We start from the raw sequence: 16,462 nt of genomic DNA on the forward strand, positions 1-16,462 counted from the left end.
CTGACATCTGTGTATCAACAAGAGACCAGCTGACATCTGTGTATCAACAAAAGACCCGCTGACATCTGTGTATCAACAAGAGACCCGCTGACATCTGTGTATCAACAAGAGACCCGCTGACATCTGTGCATCAACAAGAGACCCGCTGACATCTGTGTATCAACAAGAGACCAGCTGACATCTGTGTATCAAGAGACCCGCTGACATATGTGTATCAACAAGAGACCTCCTGACATCTGTGTATCAACAAGAGACCTGCTGACATCTGTGTATCAAGAGACCCGCTGACATATGTGTATCAACAAGAGACCCGCTGACAGCTGTGTATCAACAAGAGACCCGCCGACATCTGTGTATCAACAAGAGACCTCCTGACAGCTGTGTATCAACAAGAGACCCACTGACATCTGTGTATCAACAAGAGACCTCCTGACAGCTGTGTCTCAACAAGAGACCCACTGACATCTGAGTATCAACAAGAGACCCCCTGACATCTGTGTATCAACAAGAGACCTCCTGACAGCTGTGTCTCAACAAGAGACCCACTGACATCTGAGTATCAACAAGAGACCCCCTGACATCTGTGTATCAACAAGAGACCCGCTGACAGTTATGTATCAACAACAGACCCGCTGACATCTGTGTATCAACAAGAGACCCGCTGACAGTTATGTATCAAAAACAGACCCGCTGACATCTCTGTATCAACAAGAGACCCGCTGACATCTGTGTATCAACAAGAGACCTCCTGACAGCTGTGTCTCAACAAGAGACCCGCTGACAGCTGTGTATCAACAAGAGACCCGCTGACATATGTGTATCAACAAGAGACCCGCTGATATCTGTGTATCAACAAGAGACCTCCTGACAGCTGTGTCTCAACAAGAGACCCACTGACATCTGAGTATCAACAAGAGACCCCCTGACATCTGTGTATCAACAAGAGACCTCCTGACAGCTGTGTCTCAACAAGAGACCCACTGACATCTGAGTATCAACAAGAGACCCCCTGACATCTGTGTATCAACAAGAGACCCGCTGACAGTTATGTATCAACAACAGACCCGCTGACATCTGTGTATCAACAAGAGACCCGCTGACAGTTATGTATCAAAAACAGACCCGCTGACATCTCTGTATCAACAAGAGACCCGCTGACATCTGTGTATCAACAAGAGACCTCCTGACAGCTGTGTCTCAACAAGAGACCCGCTGACAGCTGTGTATCAACAAGAGACCCGCTGACATATGTGTATCAACAAGAGACCCGCTGATATCTGTGTATCAACAAGAGACCCGCTGACATCTGTGCATCAACAAGAGACCTGCTGACAGTTATGTATCAACAAGAGACCTGCTGACATCTGTGTATCAACAAGAGACCCGCTGACATCTGTGTATCAAGAGACCCGCTGACAGCTGTGTATCAACAAGAGACCCGCTGACATCTGTGTATCAACAAGAGACCCGCTGACATCTGTGTATCAAGAGACCCGCTGACAGCTGTGTATCAACAAGAGACCCGCTGACAGCTGTGTATCAACAAGAGACCCGCTGACAGCTGTGTATCAACAAGAGACCTCCTGACAGCTGTGTATCAACAAGAGACCCACTGACATCTGTGTATCAACAAGAGACCTCCTGACAGCTGTGTCTCAACAAGAGACCCACTGACATCTGAGTATCAACAAGAGACCCCCTGACATCTGTGTATCAACAAGAGACCTCCTGACAGCTGTGTCTCAACAAGAGACCCACTGACATCTGAGTATCAACAAGAGACCCCCTGACATCTGTGTATCAACAAGAGACCCGCTGACAGTTATGTATCAACAACAGACCCGCTGACATCTGTGTATCAACAAGAGACCCGCTGACAGTTATGTATCAAACACAGACCCGCTGACATCTCTGTATCAACAAGAGACCCGCTGATATCTGTGTATCAACAAGAGACCCGCTGACAGTTATGTATCAACAAGAGACCTGCTGACATCTGTGTATCAACAAGAGACCCGCTGACAGTTATGTATCAACAAGAGACCTGCTGACATCTGTGTATCAACAAGAGACCCACTGACATCTGTGTATCAACAAGAGACCCGCTGACAGCTGTGTATCAGGGGACCCGCTGACATCTGTGTATCAACAAGAGACCCGCTGACATCTGTGTATCAAGAGACCCGCTGACAGCTGTGTATCAACAAGAGACCCGCTGACAGCTGTGTATCAACAAGAGACCCGCTGACATCTGTGTATCAACAAGAGACCCGCTGACAGCTCTGTATCAACAAGAGACCCACTGACAGCTCTGTATCAACAAGAGACCCGCCGACATCTGTGTATCAACAAGAGACCCGCCGACATCTGTGTATCAACAAGAGACCAGCCGACATCTCTGTATCAACAAGAGACCTCCTGACATCTGTGTATCAACAAGAGACCCGCTGACATCTGTGTATCAACAAGAGACCCGCTGACATCTGTGTATCAACAAGAGACCCGCTGACATCTGTGTATCAACAAGAGACCAGCTGACATCTGTGTATCAACAAAAGACCCGCTGACATCTGTGTATCAACAAGAGACCCGCTGACATCTGTGTATCAACAAGAGACCCGCTGACATCTGTGCATCAACAAGAGACCCGCTGACATCTGTGTATCAACAAGAGACCAGCTGACATCTGTGTATCAAGAGACCCGCTGACATATGTGTATCAACAAGAGACCTCCTGACATCTGTGTATCAACAAGAGACCTGCTGACATCTGTGTATCAAGAGACCCGCTGACATATGTGTATCAACAAGAGACCCGCTGACAGCTGTGTATCAACAAGAGACCCGCCGACATCTGTGTATCAACAAGAGACCTACTGACAGCTGTGTATCAACAAGAGACCCACTGACATCTGTGTATCAACAAGAGACCTCCTGACAGCTGTGTCTCAACAAGAGACCCACTGACATCTGAGTATCAACAAGAGACCCCCTGACATCTGTGTATCAACAAGAGACCTCCTGACAGCTGTGTCTCAACAAGAGACCCACTGACATCTGAGTATCAACAAGAGACCCCCTGACATCTGTGTATCAACAAGAGACCCGCTGACAGTTATGTATCAACAACAGACCCGCTGACATCTGTGTATCAACAAGAGACCCGCTGACAGTTATGTATCAAAAACAGACCCGCTGACATCTCTGTATCAACAAGAGACCCGCTGACATCTGTGTATCAACAAGAGACCTCCTGACAGCTGTGTCTCAACAAGAGACCCGCTGACAGCTGTGTATCAACAAGAGACCCGCTGACATATGTGTATCAACAAGAGACCCGCTGATATCTGTGTATCAACAAGAGACCCGCTGACATCTGTGCATCAACAAGAGACCCGCTGACAGTTATGTATCAACAAGAGACCTGCTGACATCTGTGTATCAACAAGAGACCCGCTGACATCTGTGTATCAAGAGACCCGCTGACAGCTGTGTATCTACAAGAGACCCGCTGACATCTGTGTATCAACAAGAGACCCGCTGACATCTGTGTATCAAGAGACCCGCTGACAGCTGTGTATCAACAAGAGACCTGCTGACAGCTGTGTATCAACAAGAGACCCGCTGACAGCTGTGTATCAACAAGAGACCTCCTGACAGCTGTGTATCAACAAGAGACCCACTGACATCTGTGTATCAACAAGAGACCTCCTGACAGCTGTGTCTCAACAAGAGACCCACTGACATCTGAGTATCAACAAGAGACCCCCTGACATCTGTGTATCAACAAGAGACCTCCTGACAGCTGTGTCTCAACAAGAGACCCACTGACATCTGAGTATCAACAAGAGACCCCCTGACATCTGTGTATCAACAAGAGACCCACTGACATCTGAGTATCAACAAGAGACCCCCTGACAGTTATGTATCAACAACAGACCCGCTGACATCTGTGTATCAACAAGAGACCCGCTGACAGTTATGTATCAAAAACAGACCCGCTGACATCTCTGTATCAACAAGAGACCCGCTGATATCTGTGTATCAACAAGAGACCCGCTGACAGTTATGTATCAACAAGAGACCCGCTGACAGTTATGTATCAACAAGAGACCTGTGACATCTGTGTATCAACAAGAGACCCGCTGACAGTTATGTATCAACAAGAGACCTGCTGACATCTGTGTATCAACAAGAGACCCACTGACATCTGTGTATCAACAAGAGACCCGCTGACAGCTGTGTATCAGGGGACCCGCTGACATCTGTGTATCAACAAGAGACCCGCTGACATCTGTGTATCAAGAGACCCGCTGACAGCTGTGTATCAACAAGAGACCCGCTGACAGCTGTGTATCAACAAGAGACCCGCTGACATCTGTGTATCAACAAGAGACCCGCTGACAGCTCTGTATCAACAAGAGACCCGCTGACAGCTCTGTATCAACAAGAGACCCGCCGACATCTGTGTATCAACAAGAGACCCGCCGACATCTGTGTATCAACAAGAGACCAGCCGACATCTCTGTATCAACAAGAGACCTCCTGACATCTGTGTATCAACAAGAGACCCGCTGACATCTGTGTATCAACAAGAGACCCGCTGACATCTGTGTATCAACAAGAGACCAGCTGACATCTGTGTGTCAACAAAAGACCCGCTGACATCTGTGTATCAACAAGAGACCCGCTGACATCTGTGTATCAACAAGAGACCCGCTGACATCTGTGCATCAACAAGAGACCCGCTGACATCTGTGTATCAACAAGAGACCAGCTGACATCTGTGTATCAAGAGACCCGCTGACATATGTGTATCAACAAGAGACCTCCTGACATCTGTGTATCAACAAGAGACCTGCTGACATCTGTGTATCAAGAGACCCGCTGACATATGTGTATCAACAAGAGACCCGCTGACAGCTGTGTATCAACAAGAGACCCGCTGACATCTGTGTATCATCAAGAGACCTCCTGACAGCTGTGTATCAACAAGAGACCCACTGACATCTGTGTATCAACAAGAGACCCGCTGACATCTGTGTATCAACAAGAGACCCGCTGACAGCTGTGTTTCAACAAGAGACCCGCTGACATCTGTGTATCAACAAGAGACCCGCTGACAGCTTTGTATCAACAAGAGACCCGCTGACATCTGTGCATCAACAAGAGACCCGCTGACATCTGTGTATCAAAAAGAGACCCGCTGTCATCTCTGTATCAACAAGAGACCCGCTGACAGCTGTGTATCAACAAGAGACCTGCTGACTGCTTTGTATCAACAAGAGACCCGCTGACATCTGTGTATCAATAAGAGACCCGCTGACATCTGTGTATCAACAAGAGACCCGCTGACATCTGTGTATCAACAAGAGACCCGCTGACATCTCTGTATCAACAAGAGACCCGCTGACATCTGTGTATCAACAAGAGGCCCAATGACATCTGTTCATCAACAAGAGACCCGATGACATCTCTGTATCAACAAGAGACCCGCTCACATCTGTGTATCAACAAGAGACCCGCTGACATCTCTGTATCAACAAGAGACCCGCTGACAGCTGTGTATCAAGAGACCCGCGGACATCTGTTTATGAACAAGAGACCGGCGGACATCTGTGTATGAACAAGATACCCGCTGACAGCTGTGTATCAAGAGACCCGCTGACAGCTGTGTATCAACAAGAGACCTCCTGACAGCTGTGTATTAAGAGACCCGCTGACAGCTGTGTATCAACAAGAGACCTCCTGACATCTGTGTATCAACAAGAGACCTCCTGACAGCTGTGTATCAACAAGAGACCCGCTGACATCTGTGTATCAACAAGAGACCCGCTGACAGTTATGTATCAACAACAGACCCGCTGACATCTGTGTATCAACAAGAGACCCGCTGACAGCTGTATATCAACAAGAGACCCGCTGACATCTGTGTATCAACAAGAGACCCGCTGACATCTCTGTATCAACAAGAGACCCACTGACAGCTGTGTATCAACAAGAGACCCGCTGACATCTGTGTATGAACAAGATACCCGCTGACAGCTGTGTATCAAGAGACACGCTGACATATGTGTATCAACAAGATACCCGCTGACCGCTGTGTATCAAGAGACACGCTGACATATGTGTATCAACAAGAGACCCGCTGACAGCTGAGTATCAACAAGAGACCCGCTGACATCTGTGTATCAACAAGAGACCCGCTGACAGCTGTGTATCAACAAGAGACCCGCTGTCATCTGTGTATCAACAAGAGACCCGCGGACATCTGTGTATCAACAAGAGACCCGCTGACATCTGTGTATCAACAAGAGACCTGCTGCCAAAGTCTGCACATACTTGTTCTCCTTATTTTCCAAACATAAGTAGAAAGGACAGAAGCAGCCGCCGTTCCTAACTTTCCAGACTGCCCCACCCACAACATGTGCATTCACCAGACAAGGAACCCTAGGGGAGAGGATACAGGTTAAGGGCCAGAGCTGCCAACTTTGGAGCTGGGGAGGTTTGAGTCTCGGTGTCGGCTCAACATCCTGTGATTCTGGGCAAATCACTTAATCTCCCCGTGCCTACCAAAAATGAATGTGTCCTTGTTTAATTTAACCGGTGCTCGTGTAAAGCGCTGCAATACCTTTGTCTCGAGTTCACGCTACATAAAACTGCAAAAAAAAAAAAAAAAAACCCTCTCCAGCTTGCAGCCTTTGTCGGGCTCAGACACCACAAATAAACAGCGGCACGCCCGAAAACGAGGGAGAAACAACAAACCACCCGGAGTGCGAAGCGGAGAGGAAACAGAAGAAAGTAGTCCGCCACACTAAGGTACTGAGCCGATCGTGCAATAATCCATGTAACAGGGTCAGTCTCCGAGGCGGTAACAAAGCAGTTTCAAGGCGGGGCGAACGTAAAGCATTTACATAAGTAACCAAAGGAATTTGTGAAGGCGGGCCAAGGAACGAATGAGAGTGATGGGCGTGGTGAAAGACCACAGAAGTAGATTACAACATGTCGAGAGACGGCACATGCACGCTGTGTAGGCTCGACCTAACGAGTATTAAAGGGATTTAAGACAAGCACCTGACAAGCACATTTCTACAGTATGTTTGAAGCACATGAAATACAAGAACCATAGGAATAAAATTTGCAAAAAGTATTTTATCCATCAAAATGGTAATTTCTTCAATGCATGACATTGATACAAAACTTAACATATAAATGTGTCCATCAAGAATGGATATAATTTTCCCACTGTGAGGCGCCTTCCTGGATTCAGTGGAGACTACAGTATCACATTCAATGCTTGGGGTGCCTTTTGGGCCCTAGACTGGCCAGATGCCTGATACCCATCATGTGTTACGGCGCAAGCCCATAGTGGCCCCCGAAGGTATTCCTTACATGAGGCAACCAGCCGCCTCATGCCCGCCTTTCCCTGACTACTGCTGACTCCTCACATTATGGAACTGGCATCCCATAGCAACCCCTTCCTCCGCCCCAAGCGACTCGCTTCCTCCAGTGTGCATCATATCGGGCATGAGACTTGACCTTCACCAACCTTACCACCCACCCTTATCGGCTCCCTTAAATACAGCACTGTCTGCTGTTCCCTCACATACATCACTATCTGCTGTCCCCTCACATACAGCACTATCTTGTCCGCTCACATATGTCACTATCTGCTGTCCCCTTACATTCATCACTATCTGTTGTCCCCTCACATACAGCATTGTCTGCTGTCCCCTCACATACATCACTATCTGTTGTCCCCTCACATACATCACTATCTGTTGTTCCCTCACATACAGCATTGTCTGCTGTCCCCTCACATACAGCACTATCTGTTGTCCCCTCACATAAATCACTATCTGTTGTCCCCTCACATACAGCAGTATTTGTGGCCCCTCACCTACAGCACTATCTGCTGCTCCCCTCACATACAGCAACATCTGCTGTCCCCTCACATACAGCACTATCTGATGTCCCCTCACATACAGCATTGTCTGCTGTCCCCACACATACGTCACTATCTGCTGCCCCCTCACATACAGCACTGTCTGCTGTCCCCTCACATACGGCACTATCTGCTGTCCCCTCACATATGACACTGTCTGGTGTCCCCTCGCATACAGCACTCTCTGCTGTCCCCTCACATACAGCACTATCTGCTGCCCCCTTACCTAGGTCACTATCTGCTGCCCCCTCACATACCTCTCGATCGGCTGTACCTTCACATATATCCCCATCTGCTGCCCCTTACATACAGCACTATCTGCTTGTTCCCCTCACATACGACACTGTCTGGTGTCCCCTCACATACAGCACTATCTGATGTCCTCTCACATACGTCACTATCTGGTGTCCCCTCACATACAGCACTGTCTGCTGTCCCCGCACATACATCACTGTCTGCTGCCCCTCACATACACCACTATCTGCTGTCCCCTCACATACAGCATTGTCTGCTGTCCACTAACATACAGCAACATCTGCTGTCCCCTTACATACTATACAGCACTATCTGATGTCCTCTCACATACATCACTATCTGCTGTCCCCTCACATACAGCAGTATCTGTGGCCTCTCACATACATCTCCATCTGCTGCCCCTCACATACAGCATTGTCTGCTGACCCCTCACATACGGCACTGTCTGCTGTTCCCCTCACATACAACACTGTCTGGTGTCCCCTCACATACAGCACTGACTGCTGTCCCCTCACATACGTCACTGTCTGCTGTCCCCTCACATACAGCACTATCTGCTGTTTCCCTCACATACAACACTGTCTGGTGTCCCCTCACATACAGCACTATCTGACGTCCTCTCAAATACATCACTATCTGCTGTCCCCTCACATACAACATTGTCTGGTCTCCCCTCACATACATCACTATCTGGTGTCTTCTCAAATACGTCACTATCTGCTGTCCACTTGCATACAGCACTGTCTGCTGTCCCCTCACATACATCACCATCTGTTCCCTCACACAAAGCGCTATGTGCTGTCCCCTCACATACAAAAACAACAGATGATGTATGGAATGTGGAACAAATCAAACATCCATGCCCAGTCACAGATCTGGGTTTAATTCATCAGTTTTTTTGCTCACCATGCCATTCCAGTTTGGACCCAGCCATATGCAAATTAGTCTTGACCCCGCTCCTCATGAGAACAGTTAATCTCGAACTTCCATGCCCCAGACCAGAAACGAGCATCCTGGGACCCTTCAGTAGCCAGGGTAGCTTGAATCTGGTGGCATAGCAAGCATGAGACAAACGTCTGGGCGTACCCTTCCCACTTGGGGCGACAAATACAAAAACAACAGATGATGGACGGAATGCAGGACAAATCAAACATTCCTCACAGTCTCAGATCTGGGTTTAATCCATCAGTTTTGTCCCCTCACATAGAGCAACATCTACTGTTCCCTCACATACCATACAGCACTATCTGCTGTCCCCTCACATACAGCAACATAAATGTTAAGATTTCATTTAGAATGACCGAAGCGGTTTGATGTTCATATCTTATGAGAAAGTCAATTCCACATCATGGCACAACGTACACTCAAGGTTTCCCACCTTCATGGACCCAAGATTAAAAAGAAGTTGTCCGACCGTGCTCTGTCCATGTGATAGGTGTATTCTTGAGTGTAGACCAGTCTGTGCTTTGCATCTGAATATGCTATACATGAAACCTTAAAACAAATTCTTAGGTTTGCTGGAAAACAATGCATTAGCCGCCTGGCCCCAGAAATATATTTGGTATAGTTTGTTTAAATCTAATATCAGGCAGAGATGCCCTTATTGACAGTGGGTTGTAGACACGATTTATCTGTAATCCAATGAAGCTTCCACTGTGTCGTACCTGATAATGTCACTCGCTTTCTGTGCAGGCGTATGGATCATCGCTCCTATAGGGGTAGGTGTAGGAAGCTGGCCTGGCTTGTAGTGGGTACCAGAGGTACTTACACCTTGTGCCAGGTCCAGTTATCCCTTATTAGTGTAGAAGAGGTGTTTCTAGCAGCTTAGACTGATAAAAGGTAACTATAGCAGAGCAGCTTAGGCTGAACTAGGAGACATGCAAAGCTCCTACTATACCACTGTTGTCATATGCCCAATATCATAAGAAAACACAATACACAGAGGTACTTAAAATAAAGGTACTTTATTTTTATGACAATATGCCAAAAGTATCTCAGTGAGTACCCTCAGTGTGAGGATAAGTTATATACACAAGAAAAATGTACACAGACCAAAATTAGGCAGGTAATAGCAAGAAAAGTAATGCAAGCAGTGTACAGTCACAATAGATTGCAATAGGAGCACATAGGTATAGGGGCAACACAAACCATATACTCCAAAAGTGGAATGCGAACCACAAATGGACCCCAAACCTATGTGAGCTTGTAGAGGGTCGCTGGGACTGTAAGAAAACAGTGAGGGTTAGAAACAAAGCCCACCCCAAGACCCTGAAAGGTAGGTGTAAAGTGCACCTACTACCCCCAGAGAGCACAGAAGTCGTGATAGGGGGATCCTGCAGGAAGAACAAACACCAGCAATGCAACAACAGTGGATTTCCGGACCTGAGTACCTGTAAGACAAAGGAACCAAGTCCAATAGTCGCGACAGTGTCGAGAGTGGGCAGGAGCCCAGGAAATGCCAGCTGAGGGTGCAAGGAAGCTGCCACTGGATGGAAGAAGCTTGGTGTTTTGGAAGAACGAAGAGGACTAGGAACTTCCCCTTTGGAGGATGGATGTCCCACGTAGTGAAGAAGCCTGCAGAGGTGTTCCCACGCAGAAAGGCCACAAACAAGCCTTGCTAGCTGCAAGGGTTGCAGTAGAGGTTTTTGGGTGCTGCTGTGGCCCAGGAGGGACCAGGATGTCGCCACTTGGAGAAGGAGACAGAGGGGGCACCCAGCAAGTCAGGGAGCCCTCACAGAAGCAGGCAGCACCTGCAGAAGTACCTGAACAGGCACTTGGAAGAAGAGTGAACTGGAGTCCACCCGAAGTCACAAAAGGGAGTCCCACGACGCCGGAGGACAACTCAGAAGGTTGTGCACTGCAGGTTAGAGTGTCGGGGACCCAGGCTTGGCAGTACACAAAGGAAATCCTGGAAGAGTGCACAGGAGCCGGAGAAGCTGCAAATCACGCGGTACCCAGCAATGCAGTCTAGCGTGGGGAGGCAAGGACTTACCTCCACCAAACTTGGACTGAAGAGACACTGGACTGTGGGAGTCACTTGGACAGAGTTGCTGAGTTCCAGGTACCACGCTCGTCATGCTGCGAGGGGACCCAGAGGACCAGTGATGCAGTCTTTTGGTGCCTGCGGTTGCAGGGGGAAGATTCCGTCGACCCACAGGAGATTTCTTCAGAGCTCCTGGTGCAGAGAGGAGGCAGGCTACCCCCAGAGCATGCACCACCTGGAAACAGTTGAGAAAGCCGGCAGGATGAAGCAATACAAGGTTGCTAGTAGTCGTCCTGCTACTTTGTTGCGGTTTTGCAGGTGTCCTGCGCAGTCAGCGGTCGATCCTTTGGTAGAAGGTGAAGAGGGAGATGCAGAGGAACTATGATGAGCTCTTGCATTCGTTATCTGGTGAGATCCCCAAAGCAGAGACCCTAAATAGCCAGAAAAGGAGGTTTGGCTACCTAGGAAGGAGGATTGGCTACCAAGAGAGGTAAGAGCCTATCAGAAGGAGCCTCTGACGTCACCTGCTGGCACTGGCCACTCAGAGCAGTCCAGTGTGCCACAAACACCTCTGTTTCCAAGATGGCAGAGGTCTGGGACACTGGAGGAGCTCTGGGCACCTCCCCTGGGAGATGCAGGTCAGGGGAGTGGTCACTCCCCTTTCCTTTGTCCAGTTTCGTGCCAGAGCAGGGCTGGGGGATCCCTAAACCGGTGTAGACTGGCTTATGCAGAGATGAGCACCCTCTGTGCCCATCAAAGCATTTCCAGAGGCTGGGGAGGCTTCTCCTCCCCAGCCTTCACACCTATTTCCAAAGGGAGAGGGTGTTACACCCTCTCTCAGAGGAAATCCTTTGTTCTGCCTTCCTGGGCCAGGGCTGCCTGGACCCCAGGAGGGCAGAAACCTGTCTGAGGGGTTGGCAGCAGCTGCAGTGGAGACCCCGGAAAGGCAGTTTGGCAGTACCAGGGTTCTGTGCTAGAGACCCAGGGGATCCAATGCCAGAATGTCATTGGGGTGACAATCCCATGATCTTAGACATGTTACATGGCCATGTTCGGAGTTACCATTGTGATGCTGTACATAGGTAGTGACCTATGTACAGTGCACGCGTGTAATGGTGACCCCGCACTCACAAAGTCCGGGGAATTTACCCTGAATGATGTGGGGGCACCTTGGCTAGTGCCAGGGTGACCACACACTAAGTAACTTTGCACCCAACCTTCACCAGGTGAAGGTTAGACATAAAGGTGACTTATAAGTTACTTAAGTGCAGTGGTAAATGGCTGTGAAATAACGTAGACGTTATTTCACTCAGGCTGCAGTGGCAGGCCTGTGTAAGAATTGTCAGAGCTCCCTATGGGTGACAAAAGAAATGCTGCAGCCCATAGGGATCTCCTGGAACCCCAATACCCTGGGTACCTCAGTACCATGTACTAGGGAAATATATGGGTGTTCCAGTATGCCAATGTGAATTGGTAAATTTAGTCACTAGCCTGTTAGTGACAAATTTGGAAAGCAGAGAGAGCATAACCAGAGAGGTTCTGGTTAGCAGAGCCTCAGTGAGACTGTTAGTCATCACACAGGGAACACATACAGGGCACACTTATGAGCACTGGGGCCCTGCCTGGCAGGGTCCCAGTGACACATACACTAAAACAACATATATGCAGTGAAATATAGGGGTAACATGCCAGGCAAGATGGTACTTTCCTACAGTAGGACAGAACCTGCAGGTCTTTGGAACACTGCTGGGTGCTCTACCGGTGAGAGCGAGTCATCCTTTGTGTTGTCCAGATATTCTGTTCAGGGTCTGGTTCCCCAGTCACAGTTCCCGACTCATACCCACAAGGCCCTGCACAATCAAGGACCAGCACACATCAACCACACCCTGAGCTTCCACCAACCCTACCGACACCTGTGCCCTGCTTCGCTCTACCTCTCTCACACCCCGCGTCTGTCGAAGCACCAGCGGTCAACGCTCCTTCTCGTATCTCGCTGCGAAGTCCTGGAACAGCCTCCCCCTCCATCCCTCTCTTCCCCCTCTCTTCAGGAGTTCACAAGGGGACTCAAGACCTGGTTTTCAACTGATGCCTACGGAGCCGCACAGACCTCAGCGCCTGGATACCGTCGCAGGTGATTAGTGCGCTCTACAAATCCTGATTGTTTGACACAGTTGGGTAGTGTTGAGGTGTTGACGTTTCGTCAGCGGATGCTGTGATGAATTTTTACCTCCTTATTTGCTTTACATAATATTATCATACTATATATATTTGCTGTGTACTTTGCAGTTGAGAACATTTTTGGTATATTTTCCTTTCATTGCTGTGACTATTTTTAAACGTGTGCTTTTAACTAGCTAACCTCCTTTTTTAGGAACCTCGTGGTGAAATAATAATAAATGTCTTCTTTGAACTGAGAAGTGCATTCCAGAGATTTTTGTCAGCTCGGTCATTAGTGAAAGCAAAACAGACACCCATCCAGAGAACACTTACACGCCCATTCGTTTTTTCACACAAGGAGTCCTTGATCATAGATTCCGAGGTAAGACAACTTCTTGAAAAAGGTGCAATTTGCAAAACAACCTGAGGGGTTTATAAGCAATATTATCTTAGTACAAAAGAAGGACAAAGAGTTCAAGCCCATCATAAATCTGAGAGAGTTACTTCAAGATGGAGGGTCTTCATTTACTGAGGGACATCTTAAGGACAGGCAACTGGATGGTCAGATTGGACCTCAAGGACGCCTTTCTCATGGTTCCCATTTTACCTCCGCACAGGAGGTTCCTTCAATACCTCTACAGGGGGCAGACATTTGAATTCTGAGCCCTTCTGTTCGGGTACTCGTCGGCTCCGTGGTGCTTTACCAAGCTGCTCCGTCCAGTAGGGGACGCCCTTCGCACCAAAGGGGTGAGACTAATCACATACCTGGACGACAGCCTGATCATAGACCAGTCCCCAAAATGAATCATATGCAATTTAAACATGACTATTGCACTAATGACAGATCTGGGTTTTGTCATCAACGAGGACAAGTCGGAATTTACTCTGACCCAGAAGATCACGTTCTTGGGGTTATTGATCGACTCGGAGGAAGCCTCCCCGAGTCTCCCAATGATCAAGATCACCAGGATGAGGAAAGAAATCTGCAAGGTCCTCAGGAGGGACCGAATATCACTGAGCCAACTGGCCAGGATAGTAGGACTACTCTCATCTTTTATACAGGTCATCCCTCCAGGTCCTCTCCATTACAGAGCTCTACAGAGACTGAAGGCAGACCACCTAAGGGGGGGTCTAGCGTACTTGGAACTTGTAGTGTTGTCGAGGAAGCCAGGGTAGAACTCCAATGGTGGTGACAAATGGAGGCCTGGAATGGTCAAGCAATTTTTGGGACAACACCAGAGCTAGTAATTGACTAGGATGCCAGCCGCCAGGGCTGGGGAGCCAGATGCGGAGACATCACCATGCTGGGCAGATGGCCGGAGGGGGAACTATCCCTCCACACCAACTGCCTGCAATTCCTGGCAGGATCCTTCACGATCAAAGTCCTCACCAAAGACAAAGTGTCTTGTTGCATCCTCCTGAAGATGGACAACATCTCGGCAGTACGGTACATCAATTGTCTATGGTGGACTCGGTTGAGAGCTCTGTCCGACCTAGCAAAGGACTTTTGGCACTATTGTCTGGAGAAACAGATTTCAGTGGCGGTGGAATACCACTCGGGCATCAGCAACACGATGGCGGATTGGAACTCCGAGCATTTTACAGACGGCAGCAACTGGCAGCTGGATTGAAACATTTTTCTAGCTCTCATGGACATGTGAGGCCTGTGCGCTCTAGACATCTTTGCATCCAGATTAAACTGGTAGCTCCCAAGATAACTGGAGATCCGGAAGCCGAGGCAGTGGATGCTTTCCTGCAGGATTGGTCAAAACACAAACCATATGCATTCCCTCCGTTTGCAATGATTCCCCGAATTGCAGTGCAAACTCGGATACCGAAAGCTTCATTGGTTCTAATATCTCCGATCTGGAGGTCTCAAGCTTGGTTTCTCATACTGATGGAGCTTTCTTGGGACCTCCCAATTGTGCTGCCCTCGTTCCCATCCATACTGAAAGATCCCCTGGGGAACCTTCACCCTGTGGTGTTACAGGGCCATCTAACTCTCATGGCTTGGAGGATTTCAGGAGACGATGGGAAGACGAATGCTTTTCACAGGATGGCCTGATCGCCTTTCCATCAAGAATGGGCCTATGGCACATCTAAAAGGTATTGTTTGGTCTGGAGAAGGTGGCATCGTTGGTGCCTGGAGAGGCAACTGGTTCCCATGGAGACAGAAATTATCTATATTCTAAATTTCCTGGCTGAACTGGCTCAGATAGGATTGGCGTACTAACTAACTAACTAACAAAAAGGAAAGTTTCAATTCTATTAAGGACCCGGAGGCGAGGATTATCCCTCCCAGGAGCTGAGTTCCATCTCCTCCCTCCCTGGATCTACGCTGGAGTAAGTTACTGTTTCAATAAAGTTAATGCTGAAAATGTGAAGATATGTAAAGATATTGCACATATCGATGACTGAATCACAAATGTTTTTGCACAGGCGATGTACAGAGTTGTCGAAAGACGGTTGAAGTTATACATCTTTATATGCGATTGCTTCATTAATTGAACTAAACTCCTGTTAGGGATGATTGTAACCCTCTAAGGGGTTCACAATTCATAGCCCTAAGGTCTCTATCCTATATTTCAGATAACGAGCAATAAGGGCCAGACGGTGGACGCCGGTGCCTAACTTCCTCCAGCGAAGAAGGAAGAAGAAGAGACGTCACAACATTATATACAGCGGATGATTATGTGATTGGACTGTGGGTACTGTGGTGACCTTTGGACTCATGGGACATGTAATATTAATGTTGTTTTATTCTGTTTTATGTGTACGTATGTTCTTTCAAACAGCTGTGACATTAAAGTGGAGAAGAGAATACATAATCCTCGCCTCCGTGTCCTTAATAGAACTGAAACTTTCCTTCTCGTTAGCTAGGACATTTTTCAATCCTGGTGGGAGGGCTGGATTCTTCTGGGATAACTGCAGTGAGACACCTGAGCAGGTTTCTCTCAGACCACTCCCCTACACTATGGACTTTGGCTTGGAGGGATAGCCCAGCTGGGTTCAGGACCTGGCGTTTGCCCTTTGACCTTTTTGCGGATGCTGCTTGCAGGGCGGGCCTAGTGACGGGACTGGAGGCTTACCTCTCCACTAACTGGGGGACGATGGACACCAGA

The 16,462-nt window shown here is 48.3% G+C and overlaps 1 long non-coding RNA gene across 1 annotated transcript in view; it reads left to right on the top strand.

Annotated features, from left to right (window-relative positions):
* LOC138296320 (uncharacterized) overlaps nucleotides 1–16,168 on the top strand; it is a 70,144-nt gene extending 53,976 nt beyond the window's left edge. The window contains exon 2 of the long non-coding RNA XR_011204769.1: nucleotides 15,930–16,168. This is a non-coding gene — a long non-coding RNA (uncharacterized lncRNA). The remainder of the gene's footprint in view (nucleotides 1–15,929) is intronic.
* Nucleotides 16,169–16,462: the final 294 nt, after the last annotated feature.

Source organism: Pleurodeles waltl, chromosome 1_1 (assembly GCF_031143425.1).
Source record: "Pleurodeles waltl isolate 20211129_DDA chromosome 1_1, aPleWal1.hap1.20221129, whole genome shotgun sequence".
In the NCBI taxonomy this organism is placed as follows: domain Eukaryota; kingdom Metazoa; phylum Chordata; class Amphibia; order Caudata; family Salamandridae; genus Pleurodeles; species Pleurodeles waltl.